Raw genomic sequence first — 15,232 nt, 5'->3', positions numbered from 1 at the left:
AAGAGGTAGCAGCGGGGTATATAGCGGAGTCCCTTTTGATAACCAGTAGATGTGTGTCATACAGGACTGTGCCATTGTCACCTGTAGTGGGTGGGTCGACATTGAGTGGGAACCTGGTAAGAGCAAACGCCGGATCACTGGTAGTGGCAGTGGTCCTGTGTCTGTACTGGTCTCTCCCAAAGTGTGTCCCGCCGTCCAACGCGACAACCACTGGAGCTGGGCCGCCAAGAAATATGCTTTGAATGATGGGCTCCCAGTCCACCCTGGTCTATTGGCAGTTGTATTTTGGGCTGGGCAACTCATCGCCACCCGCTGCTCCATATGAGGGTGCATAGAATTGTGTACAGTTCTTGAAAGAAAGACCGGGGGTGCGAAAGGTTTGCAAAATGGTATAGAAGACGTGGGCCCAAGACCATTTTGGCCAACGTGATTTTGCCTGAAGGGGTTAATGGGAGGGTCTTCCAGAAGCCAATAGATGTGCAAATACCTATCAGCGCTTTACAATGATTACCATTATACATGTCTTGTAGGGTGTGGGACAGTCGTACACCTAGGTAGCGGGCGTGGGTGGTCCAGATAAGGCCGACACCTCCATTGCATACCTCCTGTGGGGAGAGGTCAGGAGTGACTGGGTATATAGTGGACTTTGTCCAGTTAACTTTTGGGCGGTCACTGCCACAAAGTCTGCCAGGGTGGTGGATATGGGTGTTAGATCCATTGTGGTGTCACATACATAAAGTAGTAGATTGTCTGCATATAAGGATACTCTGTGTGTGACATCCGCCAATGGAATACCCCATTTCCTGCCCTCCTCCTGAAGATGAACCGCCAATGCCTCCATTGCCAAGGTGAAGAGCCGGGGGGAGAGTGGACAGCCCTGACGCGTGCCCCTAAATACTGCAAAAGGGAATGATTTGTGGTGGCCTAGTCGGACACTGAATGTGGGGTTTGTGTAGATTAGCCTTGCGTATGCACGCAATGTTGGGCCTACTCCCATACATTGGAGTAAAGCAAAGAGATATGGCCAGAATAGGGTGTCAAAGGCATTTTCCAGGCATGCAGCTTGGGGTAGCGGTCCTGCACCCGGTCCTCAACATGGAACAGCCATCGGAGATTTTGGAAGGTGCATCTGCCTGGGACAAACCCACATTGATCTGGGTGTACCAGTGTTGGAAGGATTAAAGCATAGCGATCTGCAAGTATTGTGCCGAAGCTTTTATAGTCTGCAGATAGCATTGCGATTGGACGGTAGGATCCTAGTTCACGTGGGTCACGGTCCGGCTTTAGGAAAGATACAATCAGTGATTCCTGGAGAGAATTTGGAAGTTTCCCACCCTCAAATGACACCCTGTACATTGCTACCAGCCGGGGCACCAGGAGCATGGAGAAAGTGTGATAATATTCCAGTAGTATGCCATAAAGACCCTAGGCCTGGTTTCTAGCCAGGGTCTGTATCACTTGTGCGATTTCTGCAGATGTGATTACCTCGTCAATGGGGCAGTCCTGTCGGGTGGGGCAATGTGAGACAATGGGTGGGCGGCAAGGAACCTGTCTACTAATGCATGATCTGCCTGCCTGGGAGCTGTGTATACCTCTGTGTAGTAGTCTAGAATGCTTGGAAGCAGGCTGTGGCTCCCGTGGGGGTGATTATTTTGGTGATGGGGCGTGAGTCAGTGTGTTACCCGATGAGCCACACCAACAATGTTCCTGCCCTGTCTCCTTCTCTGTGTACTCTGGCCGCATGTGCTTTGAAGTTGTATCATCTTTAGTCTGCTAACACTTCTGCATATGTGGTTTTAGCGTTCCATGACCTGAGTCGGTGAAGTGTCCTCCCTATCTGCTACCTGAGTCAGGGCTGCTAGCTTGCATTCCTCCTCCAGTATATGTTGCTCCAACATCCTGCGGATCCCAGGGATTTGCCTGATACATGCCTCCCTTATGACGACTTTAAATGCGTCCCACTCTAGCATTCTTGTGGTTGCCGTGTTGGCATTTTCAATAAAGTAGTTGAATATTTTTGTCTTGTTCATGCCGAAATACTTGGTCCTTCTAGGCATTCGCATGGTAGGCGCCAAGTGGGGACTGGAGGTGGAGGGTGCTGTCAGGCTAGTGTTATCATGTGCACATTGTGATCGGAGAGGACGCGCCCCAAGTAGTCTGTGCTCTGGATTATGGGAATAATTGGGGGTGAACATAAGAATTGATCTAAACATACCTGGAGATTGTGGGGAATGGAGTGGAAGGAGTAGAGTTTGGCTGTAGGGTGTCGGCTGCTCCAGGCATCCGTTAGTGACCAGTGTTGTGCTCATGTGTTATATCATTTTATTTGTGCAATGGCTAAAGAGGTCAAATTTGGCGGTTGTGTCCTTTCCATGGAGAAATCCATTACACAGTTATAAGCTCCTCTTAGTACCCATGGTGATGTAGTAAACTGAGCGAAGACGCTTGAAAGGGTGGCCCAAAATTTCCCTTGTCCAGATTTTGCAACATAAATGCTGCCTATAAGGATTGGTTCGCCATCTAGGAGCCCCTCCATTAGGGCATATCGTCCCTCCGCATCTACGGCCCTGTGTGTTTCCTGAAATGGGACCCCCTGGTCAGAGCCAGATCAGCGCTCCTTGCGCGTATGCTGAGTATGTGATTGTACAAAATGTTCTGCGCCAGCGATTGCGCAGTTTGTCTAGTTCTCCAGTGGTTAAGTGCATTTCTTGTAGTACTGCGATCTGTGCTTGCTGCCTTTTAATATATGAATACACAGCAGATCTCTTATGTGCTGTGTGCATGCCCGGCACATTTAGAGTAAGGGTATTGATATCACTGGTGTCACTGATGCGTGTCATGATAGGATATGAATGTAGTGGCATCGGACGGTGTGGAAAGGGGGTCAGGGCAAACTTTGCATATTTCCAAATTGTGATGACCTGCCAGGGTCTATGGCACCCATCCATCATAGTAATTGTGTTCAGTATATATGAAGGTATCAGGTACAGGGATATGAACGGGGTGGGAAGTATTCCCAATGCATGGGACCTACTGCAACCGGCAGTACATCCAAACTGAGCATGGTAGAAATTATCTAGTGTATTGTTGGGGCGGACCGGTTCTATGCCTAAGTTGATCATGCATGTGGCCTTTGTAGGATATGTGTAGGCAGTGAGGCCTGGAGCCGAGATACCTCCTGCTATTTATGATGCGCTTTGAACCAGACAGTTGTTTAGTGGTGGCACAATGTGTAGTGAGAGTGGATGTCTGTTGGTGACCGTATTTCAAATGAGTGTGTCTGCAGTTTGGGGAGTCACTAAGGGTGGAGTCACAGATTCTACTTGGGATGTGTTGGCATCACTACCCTCCTCTTCCAAAGTGAAGATGTGCGGACCCCGCTCCTCATCTGTTGTCACTGAGGTTGGTCCTAAGTCCGCTGCTGCTTGTAGGGCTTTTTTGCATCCAACAATGATCTGCTCCAGATTGGGAGATCCTGTGACTGAATTCCGAGGTAGGGATTTTGACCGTAGCGTGGTTTTCTTGCTGTGGCGGCATCTGTTCTTGATTGTTTGCGATTGTCCATTACGCTTTGGGGCTGGGTGTGAGAAGCCGTGGTGATTTTGTTCCATCCAGTCAAATACTTCAGCAAGGTCTGTGAAGAATGTAGTGGTCCCATCGTGCATTATCTTGAGGAGCACTGGGAATAACATTGAGCATTGGATTCCTTTTTGGCGCGGACAACGCTTTGCTTCCAGGAAGGAGGATCGCTGACGTTGCACTGCCCGTGAGTAGTCAGGGAAGAGCATGATGAGTTTATTTTTGACTTGGATGGGCCCATGTTGTCTGGCTGCAAGGACCACTGCATCTCTGTCCCAGTAGTGAAGGAGTTTTGCCAGTAGTCGGTGAGGAGGGGATCCTGGATGTGGGCGGCAGGCCAGCACCCTATGCGCTCTCTCCATCGAGAATAAGGCGATCAGCTCTGAATTAGGTGTGAAAGAATGAAGCTATATCTCTACATAACTAATGGGATTCAATCCCTAAATTCCTTCGGGTAGGCCAAGGGTACAAAAGTTACATCTCTGAGAGCTTCCTTCAAAGTCGTCTGGTCATTCCTCTAGGGTTGCGATTTGGTCTCATAATTTTCTCAGCGTTACTTGTTGCCATTTTGCCAAAGGTTGTAAGGTAGAGAGAGTTTTCTCACCATCCGCAACCTTGTCAGATAGTTTGCGATGGTCATCGTGCAGAAGATTGAGATCCGTGGTAAGGGCCCCAATTATATCTTTCATGTTGACCCTGGAATGTTCGATGGCCGCTAGTACCTTGTCTAGCTTATCGGACATGGAAAGGGTGGATGACGTTTCTGTGTCTTCCTGTTGGATTTTAGTTGTCTGTGGATGACCCTGTATTGGGGTGGACCCCTGTGGTCCGGTGTTAAAGCATAATCTCCCCAAAAATTATTTTGGGATGGATGTGCCTTGTCACTGTGGTGTATTATATTCACTTGGTTGTGTATTTCCTTAAGGGGGTGAGTTGTGCAGTTTGTGGACACCATGCCTATTTGTGGTGCAGAGTCAGCTTTGGGTCCATAAGGAAGCATGTCCACGTGGTCTTTGTTGGAGGACAGGCTTTTATATATGTGAGATTCTGGGTCTCCCAATCGAGTTGCGAAGGCTCCGCCGGCACGATAGAGTGGTCTCGGTGGGGGACCCCAGCTGGGGGCTTACGGCCGTGCACACGTTCTCTGGGAAGGATTGCTGCATTGTCTCAGCAGAGATAAAAGTGGGTGCCACATGTGGGGAGTATATTACACAGTGTCTTCCCCCTAGTGGGTGATCCTCGTGAGTATCAGTATGCAGGTTGGGGCCTTCGTTTCTGCTCATCTCCCTTCCCGCGTGTGGTTCTGAGGCAGGTGAAGATAGTCTTGCCTCATGCACTTGTCCTCTGCTCACACCTCGGATATATGTTGAATTTGGATGCGCTCCTGCGGTAACTCTCGCTCCCGTGAGTTACTGGGCTTTGATAGGTTATTGGGGCCCAGCAGTTGCAACTGGAGGATCGTGGCATGGGATCCCAGTCAGAGGTCCAGGGCAGTACACTTGATCCCTGTGGGGAGGGTTGTTCATCCTATCGCTTCAGGGGTAAGAGCGGCCTCATCCCATGGGGTGCAGGCAGCAGTGTCCTTTTGTTTTTTTGGGGGGAGTTTTACCCGGTTAATTTGTCCTTGCACGGATCTATGGAGAGGTTGCGGCATTAGCTTTGCTTGCGTGTGTGCTTCTGGCCTTGCGGTGAAGTAGAGGGTTTTGGGCCCATCCCATGCATTAGCTTCCTACATATACTCTGCTTGCGCTTGGAGGCCAGGCACCCATGCCACACCCGCTCACCTGGCTTTTCGTACCCGCTGTTGCCGAGGGTGGAGATGCACCGTGTTGATGGTATTCCGGCTCTTTATGCAGCTGGTGGGCCTTTTAGGCAGGGGACGCCACCCTTGGTGGCCGGGCCCTCATTCCTAAGTCAGCCCTGCTATATACGGGACAGTCTCTCTGGTCCCAGCGTTGTGCAGCGTTCAGTAGCAGGTTGCCACCTCACCAGCAATCTCGGATGTACCGGAGCCGCTGATCCTTCCAGCTGCGTCCTTGTCTCCAGTTGTGCTGCTCCTCCATCTCCCCGCTCAACGGCGTGAGGAGACCGCTGTGGCTACCACCACATGGCAACGATGTCACTGCATGGAGGCGGGTATCTTCTGGCAGGATGGGCACGGGGTGAGTGAAGCAAGGTGTCTGCTTTAGTCTGTGGCCGTTAGATGTCTTCCAATACTCGGGTGCTGCCATGATGGGAGGGAGGGTTTGTGGAAAACACCTCGTGACCCATGGCTATGGGCACTCGTAGCTCAGAGATGGTCGGTTACTGGCGCTGACAGTACTTCTTAGCTCAATGGCTCTGTTTGGCGGCCCCTCCAGCTTGGATCATGCACGATGATGAGGCCGGGTTGTGGAGTCTCAGAAAAACACATCCGCCATCTTGGCTGACTCCACGTCCCTCAAAGTTATACAGTGGTTAGGTATAACTACAATTGGCGTTGACAGACCCCTGTAAGTATATAATAAGAGAATGGGGATTCAAAACTTCCTATAAGTACCTAGTATATAGTAGGGCAGGTAGGTTTAGAGACCCAGTAGATTTGCTGCACTGAATTGTGCACTGCTGTGTTTCCTACTGTCATTTTAAAGGCAACCCTGCTTTGTAGACTGTCTTTAAAATTAAATTATAAGCAAATTCAACTTTAGAATTAATGATACTTCCAAAGTAGTAATCTACCTTATTTTAACATATGTCACTCCTAATGTCTCCCGTAGGTGCCCTAGGGTAAGGGTGTAATGTAACTATAAGCAGGGACATTATGAAATATGTTTTAGAAGCCCTGGTGAGGGAAAAGTGCAAAATTCATTTTCCCCATTGCAGATAGTTTGCACCACAGGCTAACATTGGAATATTTTATTTAAGTTGTAAGTATAAATATTGCGAGGAAGGTTCTCAAAATATCATTCAAAGACTTAAAATGATAAATCCAACAATGTGCCATTGATATATTAATGAGTCTGACAGGCGAAAACAAGACACACGGCCTTGAAGATGCTTCGCCTTCCGGAATTCTAGGAGTGCGCACGTAGAACTCTTACCTGCTTTCCTGTTGCTACGGGCTTCGTCTCGACGGCAACAGCAACGCGAACTTGCTGGTTTTTTGCTTCTTGTTGTTTACGAGGTATGGTGTGACGAAAGAAGGATTAATTAGCATCAGTACCCAGCGCAAGTAAGAGTTGCTTTTAAACTCATCTGTAATTTTTGGAAACACTTTTTAAAAAAAAGTAAAATTAGTAATTGAACTTCAGCAGATCCAGAATACGTCAACCAAGCATTTTATGGATGTAACTATTGGATGGAAAGACTAACAAAGAGACACTATATTATTAATCCTCTGGGACTTGGATTTGAAGGTATATCTAAAAAATCTGTATACACGTTTTAGCTACTAAGCATCATCCATGTATGTATTTGAAGTAATTCATATATTATTTTTGTGTTTATTCATAGAAAACATCTAGACTAAACAGAAACACTAATCATTGGTCTTCACCACTACAGATGCAAGGATACAATAGTTGATCGCAGGTAACTGCTCAAATAGTTTAAGGAATTAATGTTAAGGTGTACATTACTTTTAATCCGACAACATAGATATAAAACTAAAAGGTGTTCTCCGGTTGCTTCGCAGGTCGACAACTAGGACCCAGTAAACATTCAAGCCTCAGGCCTTCCTCCTTGAACCTCACTGTGACATCCTAGGGGCTTATTTTAAAGCCGCTTGCGTCACTTTTGCGTAATTTCTAACAAGGGAAAAGTGACGATCTGGCGGCGCAAGGGGCATGTAAATAAGGCCCCTAGTGATTACTGAATACACAGGTGAACAGGTAGGGTACTGGGAAGTTGGTACATAACGTCTCTGCAAATCTCAACAGTGTGGACTTAAAGGTAAGAACGCATTGTTTTGTCTGACAAACATCAATATTTGTCCAAGACTGTCGCAAATGTTGAGTGGAAATCTTGGCTTTCAAATATGTCATGTTGTTTCTGTGGCAAATTTTTTAATTAGTTTCCTCAGCTCACCTTTGAAAATTCTTGCTATGTGATTAGTTTTTGCCGTTATTGAAGCCCTCTTGCATATTTCCGTGAACAGTGTCCTAGTTGTGTGAGCCCATTTTAATTCACTATGCATAATTTCATTTTGGAAAAATGTATATTATTCTAAAATCTAATCAACCCTGCTAGATTAGTTTCCAACGTTATGATGTGGATCATAATAGATGGCGGTAAGGACAACAGTTTTTAAGCATCTACTCTCCTCAAGATCCCAGTTAAGCTAAACACTTAGACAAAGTAACTCAACCCCATATTAACATTGAGGGTGAATCATTGCTCGATAGGCTGCTATAAACTGTTTTTTAAAGAGGGCCCTCCATATTCTTTACTAATTTTCTTGAGCTCATTTACAAGTGTAAGTGCCTTTGCATGTAGTGAAACAATGTCGTTTTTCCATTGCAATTCCATCGCAAACCACATCTCTAAATATGTTTTCCTAAACTACCTCTACTTCTACATTATATAAATGTCATTTGAATTTCAAATTTCCTTTTCCTAATGGCAACACATTAGTCTTACTCAGATTTATTATCAGCTTATTCTTTTTGCAATATTTGGAGAAAATGTCTAGTTTCCTTTGGAGGCCTGTCTCTGTCATGCCCATGATGACCAATTCACCTGCATATAGAAGACAAGTAATGTGGATGCCATTCAACTTTGGTCTAGAACTATTTAGTGCTCCTAAAAGTTTGGGTAAATTGGTTAAGAAGATAGGGGCAGATTTATGACGACTGGCGCATCCCTGCATATCAGCAGGGATGCGCCAGTTATTATGCGCCACAGCTGCGCCACCATGGATGCGCCGCATTTATAATGCGGCGCACCATGGGGCAAAAACGGCACAGATGCGTGACGCATCTGTGCTGAAAAGTGGCGCATTGCTGGAGTTGCGTCGCAAGCGCGACCCAGCTCCAGCAATGATCTGGGGGGCCCTATCTGTACAATGCTGCGTCAATCCTTACGCCTGCTTCAAGCAGGCGCAGGGTTTTGACGCAGCATGGGCCTAAAAGTGACTGAGTGAAATCTTGTAGATTTCACTCAGCCACTTTTAGGAGGCGTTCCTGCACCGGAACGCCCCCACCTGCCCTGGAACGCCTACATGTGGCGCAGGGCTTTACAACGTGACGCATCTGGGAGATGCGTCACGTTTGTAAATACCCCGCACCATGGTGCAGGATTTGCGCCGCTGCTGCGTCACAAAAGTGACGCAACGGCGGCGCAAAAGTGGCGCAAGTGCAACATAAATCTGCCCCATAGAGAATAAAAGCGGAACCAGGACACATCCTTACCTGAGACAATTCTTAAATTGTATTTTATGAGAGTCCCATTAGTATTTACCTCCACTTGCGCCCAATTTTTGCTATGTAATAACCTGTAGTACCAGGAGGAGTCCATTGGATATCTCATAATTTCTTAGGGCTACCCATAGTAATTCCTTTGAATCAAATGCCAAGCAGTCCACAAAGCAGCCGTATAAATTACCTCTTATCTCCCAGTATTTTTCACTATGGATCATAAGCTGAAACAGTGGTCAACGGTGGAATGCTCCTTCTTGAATCCCAGTTACTTGATGGGGGTTCTGTCCACTCTTTCACCATGCCCAAGATAACTTTTGAGAATATTTTTCCACCAACAGATGATAGGATTATCTGCATATAATTTTGGGAGGCTGAAACCTTACTTGTCTTGTGGATTGGTTTATTAACTGTACCCTTCCAGCTGTGCAGGAATGTTTCCGTTATTAAAATTCTTTGAAATACCAAGTAGAACAACCAGGACCACTAATCCACATTTGTTTTAATGACTATTGCTGGCAAATTATCAGAGCCTGCTGCTCTTGTTCATTTTAACAAAGTTATATTCTCTTTTGGCCCTAGGGAGAAGTGGTTCATTATCCCCTCTACTATCCTAAAAATGAGTGGATGTTGTATATCCATAAACTCATTTTTATATATTTCATCTACGTATGGTCCCCCACCAAGCACCCCAACTTTCCCGACTCCTTTCCTATCCCATGTTGAACCAGGTCCCAAAACCTTTAGATTTTTTTGGTCTTCCTTTCTTCAAGCAGAGTCTTCCAACAATTATCTTGCTGGATCCGTTTCCTATTTGTTATTGAACCTTTAGGCTCTCTTCTTGCTGCACAGAGGACTTAAGACAAACTTAAGACAGACTTAAGACAGACTTAAGTTAGGATTTTGTCTTAAGTCTGTCTTAAGTCTGTCTTAAGTCTGTCTTAAGTATGTCTTAAGTCTGTCTTAAGTTTGTCTTAAGTCTGTCTTAAGTTTGTCTTAAGAGAAATTTAAGACAAAATCCTAACTTCTGTGAATACCAAAAGTAGTAAGTTTAGGATTTTGTCTTCAGTTAGTTCTGTGAATCGGCCCCAAGGTTTCTTGCTTTTTCAACTCTAGTTAGTTTTTTCATCAAAGGAATCTTTTTCGTGTTACTTGTTTTTAGACTATTTCTAAGACACTCACTAGAAGTTTGCTGCCTTCTCTTTGCCTCTGTTGTTCTTTTAGTGTTTATCTTCATCTTGCAATTTTTGTTTGGGGGGTGTACTAAGTTTTCCTTTGGTAATTTGTATATGCTTTGTATCTTCCTCATGTTTAAATTAGCATAGTCCACTTAGAAATATAAACCAAGGGAGGAACATCCCTTTCCAGCATTTCTAAGAGCCACAACAATGTCCACCTGTGATGTTTTCTCATCTGCTCTTTCAATTGCTAGTACCAATGTGAGCATACAGGTATTAATTTGTTGCAGTTCGAAGGCTATTGTCTGCAGATGAGTTTTCTGGATTTTTAAGGAGTCATTATTTCAAACCAGGGCTTCAAAAATGCCTTGCAGTCTTTTGCATTGGCAACATTATGTCCAGCATGAAGAAGTTTATGTCGGAGAAATCTCAATAAACACAGTGGGGTGAGGATCTGGGGATACTGTACTTTCTTTCTCTGGATTTCAGGTTTGGGGATCATTGTCTACTGAATTTTTCATTAATTGGTATTGATTGCAAATATTCGATGATGTCACCATAACACAGTTATTATCCCGCTTTTGGCTTCATTCATGAGACATTATTAGTAACCCTGGGCGTAGTTCGCGATGTAGCACTTCGCGAAGCTACGCAAAGTGCAGTTCGCACTACGCGACCTACGCGTAGCACTTCGCGAACTGCGTAGTACCTTGTTCGCACTGTGCCAGATGTCGTTTTCAATGATTGCACAGTGCGGACAAGCAACCGGCACTGTGCAATCATTGAAAATGGCATCTTGCACAGTGCGAGCTGTAGTTTTCTGCTGCTCGAGTAGATTTTTACTCGAGTGGCAGCTTTCTCAACACGAACTGGTAGTTTCCACTCGCAATGAGAAACCGGACCTCCTCGCGTTGGGAATCTTGCCGGGAGGTTTATTTTCCATGCTCGCGATCGCCAACTTGATGTTGCTGATCGCGAACAAGGAAAAAGTCTCGCCGGGATGTCATTTTGCTTGCTCGCGGTCGCCAACTTGACATTGAGAACCGCGAGCAAGCAAAAAATCACCGCAGCACTACGCAACACTATGCTACGCATGTTCGCACTGTGCTACGTGCAATTCGCGTAGTGCGAAGTAGCGCGAACTTCGCAAACTACGCGAGCATAGCGTAGTGCTTTGCCCAGGCTTAATTATTAGGATGCCTGCAGATGATGACAGTCTTGGCTCTAGCCTAGGCACACTGATGCCAGGTATATCTGATTCAGCTCGAAATGACTTACTTTTGAGCCAGCAATTAGGAGTTGGATCATAGGTAGGTTTCCCCTTAAAGTGTTTACCCACAAAGTCTTTTATGGATTTCACCCACAGTGATTTGTTGGAATTTTCAGACTCGACTTACATGCCTCTATGTTGGTCTTTAGGTAACTTTCTTTATCTTCTTTGCTTTAGTTGAGATAATATTTACTTCGGATAGGCCCAGACAACATTAATTAACCTGGCCTTTGTCATTTTGTCTTTTATGAGTTTTTATTTTTCAAAGTCTATACTTATTTAGTGTCATTTTCCTGAGAGGCGCGGTACTTTTTAGGTACTAGATAGTTTATGTTAACCCCCTAGGAGACTGGATTATAATCAGACAGACTGTAGTACAGTAATTTCCACAACTCCCAATGCTAGGAATTAATCGAGACTTCTGAGATTGCTTCTTCTAACCACTTGGTCGGACTAAGGCCACTGCCACCACCCACAGTCTTAGTTCGTTAACGTTGTCTTGCAAAAACCTATATATTATTTTTACACAGTATCGCTTGTCAAGGTGTAACTCCACTGGGGCATGTCAAACCTGCTACAGCTGTGGAGGACTAACAGAGCCGCACTACCATGCTTAGTACCTCCTGTTGCACCCTGCTCCACGGGTGAAATAGATGTGGTGATGGCAATCTGGACCCACCGCCTCCCCTTCTCATACCACTTTTCCCGGGACAGCATTGCACAAAAAGACAGAAGGGTGGTCAAACAAGCCACAGGGAGGCTTCTAAATATCCAAGAGGGCCTCCTCCATTCGGGTTAAATTTCCCTCTGTACGGCTCACTGGGTTTGTTATCCACAGTGTGAGAAATTGGTGTGATGGTTGACAGGGGTGCTAACCCTGGTCAAGCAACAGCCAGAATCCCTGTCAGGCTGAACCACAAAAGCCACTAAATTAACCTGTGCTTATCCCTATGGTAGCCTGGCACAAAACCGGAGGCTTAACTTAGAGGCAATGAGTAAAGCATTTATGCAGCACACAAACAGTAATAAAGTATAAATAAAACACAAGAAAAATCCCACACTTATTTAGAAAAATAGAGGAAATATTAATACATTATTTGATATGAAGAATGACAAAAATCCAATCAGTAGAACCAGAGGTATGAATTTTCAAAGTTTAGGGTACAAAATAGTGTCTAAAAGATCAAACCGCCAACTGCGGACATCTAGTCATGTAAGATTGGGTTAAAGTCAAAAAATATGGTTGACCATGATGCAGCGCAAGTCAGATACGAAAAGGTGATTAGGCACCATCAGCACTCACCTTTAGACATAACAAATTGTGAGAAAAATGTTCTGTGAAGGAAAAGACCAGTGGGGCAAGGCTGCAGGCAGTGTCCAAGGCGGGAGCGTCATCATTGGGTAGCCAATAGACAAAGTCATGGTGAAGATTTCTACATTTGTACTTAGTCTCTTTTTTGGAAGTTGAAAACCTCCAGCGGAAGACTGTAGCCGACTAGAGTTTCACACCTGACATCCGGTCGGAAACAGTGTTTGTGCAATAATCAAATCCCATATCACCATACACCGTAAAAGGCCATTAATTAGGGCAGGTTTGCAAAACAGTTAATCAACCTTAATACAACATTTAACATAATGTCAAAAACATCTTTAATACAACATTCCCTTCCTCACCGAACCATTCTCACATCACACCAAACGTTCATCCCAATGCTCCATAACTTGCTTCATTATCTACCCTTTCACTTACTGACATCCTTCATTACCCAATCTCTCCTTCACTTCCCCTACCAAACACCCTCCAATGAAAACTCTTTGACCTGGTCGAAGAATCACTCACACCATCTTCCTTTGCCTGTGCTCCCTTCATCCCCACTGACAGGTGAATACCCCCGCACATGACTCTCCACCCCCCCAAAGTACTCCCTACACCCTGCAACCTGTCCTATCTTGGCAAAGGATGTGTAGAATAATCCTTACACCACTCTCTAAATTAAATTGTGTAGGTTGAGTGGGTGATTTTTGTCTTAATTCACCTTCTCGGTGGTGCTTCGGAGTCAGGCGGAGACTGGACCCACCTCTCCTGACTCCTTTATACCTGCTTAATACCCATCCCTTTCCCTTAAACTTGACCTATCCCTGCCTGTGCCTTGTTTATTGGGCACAAATTTCCCCAGGGGAGGTTTAGTCCGCGACTATCACTTCCCTCTGGCCTTCAGTATAAGACCCATCTGAAATATTGGTATCGATGAGATAGCTGTCCCTGCACTTGAGCAGTCTTGCAGTGTTGTGTGCAGATTTAGATTCCGTATATAGGTTTCCCGATTTATGCCCTTATATAGGTACAATTCACATTGCCCTTATTTGGACATAGAAATCCGGTCCTTATTTAGACATTGTCCGTACAAACCAAATACAGGCATGGCCACCTACATCCGTCCATCCACGTCACAACAAATTCTTGGAAAATCAGACCCTTAAGCCGTTAGGAATTTCCCTCAGCTTGAATATTGATTTCTCCAAGAACTCATTAAGTATGCATGAACATCTATTCCTTAGGGGCTCATTCATGACGTTCCTCTGCCCGACTTTTACGTAATTACTGGCATTCCTAGACACCTTCAAGGTATAAATATACCAGCACCTGCCCTGGCAAATTGCAGTTCCCGGAGGATTTGATCCAACACAGACTACGCGGTTCGCCACGGCAAGTTCGTAAGGAGATCGAGTTCCAGTCTGAGGCACTGACCTGACGCTGCCATCCTCCTCGCAGAGAATCCAGCTCCAGTGCTCTCTGACTTCCTGAAAAGAGATTCCAACCTCTCTCATTCTAAGGTATGGAGCTGACTAGAACTTAGAGAAACTTTTGGCAACTCTTGGCTAAACTAAAATATAGCTAGCTATACTTTAGAAATGGCACCTACTTCAAACCTCATACTGCACTTAGGTTAGATACACTGGGGTAGAACAATTTAGAAGCATCAGTTGAGTATCACATTTTAGCTTCTGTTATTTATGTATGTATTTTGATTAATATATGTCATAGCTACAAACCATGCTATTGCAGTATTATTTTATCTTACTGCTAACCTCGTAAATACTGTACTTTGCAGTCTGTCTTACGATTGTAGCAATTCATATCTCTTGCATGAGAAATAAGACTGTTCAATAAACCCTTTTATTGAAACGCCTGTCTCTCTATTTCTGTGCAACTCTGTAGAAACGAATCATGCATGATTGACTGAGTGAAACTGTAATCTATTGTTTCCACGATTCTGAGACTGTTCCGATTCTAAAAGGAAACAAAGTTGTCATGTTTATGCGGTTGTCAGAGACTAATCCCTTCTTGTATATTCGAGAAGTTTCTAGTGACCTCTTGAGTTAGCTGGCACACACAAGTAATTAAGTTTGATATACTCGATAGAGACATACTGACCTTAGTCCTATGTCAAATCTATTGTGTATGTTATTCCAATGCACAGAGCCTATCAGGGATATAGGAACTACAATACATGGCGCCCAACGGTTTGGGAAGGCACTAATTTAACGCTAGATACTGAAGTAACTCAGTCGTGCTTTTCTCAGAGACCCTCTACTCATAAAACTCCAAAGACGTCTGGAGTGGGTAGGGATAATATCCGCCATAGTTGAGTAGGACGAAAGTCCTATGTATTAGCTGTTTGGTTTTGTTCAACGTTGAAGGATACAGTGTTCCAAAATATTGTGCACTTTATCTTTGTTTGCTTGAAACTTGCTCTGCAATTTTTCATTAAACAAGGTCCGACACCGGAGATGTTGTCGTCAACAACGGT

General features: G+C 44.9%; 1 protein-coding gene across 4 annotated transcripts in view; it reads left to right on the top strand.

The window, feature by feature from the left end:
• LOC146805601 (uncharacterized) overlaps positions 1 to 15,232 on the top strand; it is a 704,269-nt gene that overhangs the window by 54,435 nt on the left and 634,602 nt on the right. For 2 of the 4 annotated variants that reach the window (XR_014967862.1, XR_014967861.1), the window contains exons 2-3: positions 7,072 to 7,149; positions 7,253 to 7,509. The exons of the other annotated variants lie outside the window; for them this stretch is intronic. The gene's annotated coding sequence lies outside the window, so the exon portion shown is untranslated. The remainder of the gene's footprint in view (positions 1 to 7,071; positions 7,150 to 7,252; positions 7,510 to 15,232) is intronic. 4 annotated transcript variants of the gene reach the window in all.

Source organism: Triturus cristatus, chromosome 8 (assembly GCF_964204655.1).
Source record: "Triturus cristatus chromosome 8, aTriCri1.1, whole genome shotgun sequence".
In the NCBI taxonomy this organism is placed as follows: Eukaryota; Metazoa; Chordata; class Amphibia; order Caudata; family Salamandridae; genus Triturus; species Triturus cristatus.
Note: the sequence above shows the minus strand (reverse complement) of the source record. Positions and strands in the feature narration are given on the sequence as shown.